The sequence below is a fragment of the Myotis davidii genome, unplaced genomic scaffold, assembly GCF_000327345.1.
Source record: "Myotis davidii unplaced genomic scaffold, ASM32734v1 scaffold205, whole genome shotgun sequence".
In the NCBI taxonomy this organism is placed as follows: domain Eukaryota; kingdom Metazoa; phylum Chordata; class Mammalia; order Chiroptera; family Vespertilionidae; genus Myotis; species Myotis davidii.
Window position 1 is genome coordinate 3,051,330 of NW_006297573.1, and position 1,020 is coordinate 3,052,349.

Sequence of the window (1,020 nt, forward strand, 5' to 3'; positions counted from 1 at the left end):
GAAAGCATGTTGGATTTTGCCAAATGCTTTTTCTGCATCAATTGATATGACTATGTGATTTTTACCTCTCAATTTGTTTATGTGACGTATTACATTTATTGATTTGCATGTATTGTACCATCCTTGCATCCCCAGGATAAATCCTACTTGGTCATGGTGTATGATCTTTCTGATGTACTGCTGGATCCGATTTGCTAGAATTTTGTTGAGGATTTTGGCATCTATGTTCATGGGGGATACTGGCCTGTTATTCTCTTTCATTGTGTTGTCTTTATCTGGTTTTGGAATTAGGGTGATGGTGGCTGCATAGAATGTGCTTGGAAGTGTTCCTACCTCTTGAATTGTTTGGAATAGTCTGAGGAAGATAGGTTTTAGTTCTTCCTTGAATGTTTGGTAAAACTCCCCTGTGAAGCCATCTGGTCCTGGGCTTTTTTTTGCTGGAAGCTTTTTGATGACTGCTTCAATTTTTTCCATAGTTATAGGCCAACTGAGATTTTTGAAATCGTCCTGATTGAGTTTTGGAATGTTGTATTTTTCTAGGAATATGTCCATCTCCTCCAGGTTGTCTAGTTTGTTAAAATAGAGTTGTCCATAGTATTTTTAAACAATCCTTTGTATTTCTGTGGGGTCTGTTGTTATTTCACCTCTTTCATTTCTGGTTTTGTTTATTTGGGTCCTCTCTCTTTGCTTCTTGGTGAGCCTGACTAGAGGTTCATCAATCTTGTTTATCCTTTCAAAGAACCAGCTCTTGGCTTCATTGATCTTTTGTATTGTTGTTTTTTTTTGGTCTCTGTGTAATTCATTTCTGCTCTGATCTTTATTATCTCCTTCCTTCTGCTCACTCTGGGATTGTCTTGTTTCTCTCTTTCTAATTCTTTGAGTTGTAGAGTTAGATGATTTATTACCATTTTTTCCTTCTTTTTTGAGGTAGGCCTGTAGCGCTATAAACTTCTCTCTCAGGACTGCTTTCATTGTGTCCCGTAGATTTTGGATTGTTGTGTTCTATTGTCATTAGTTTCC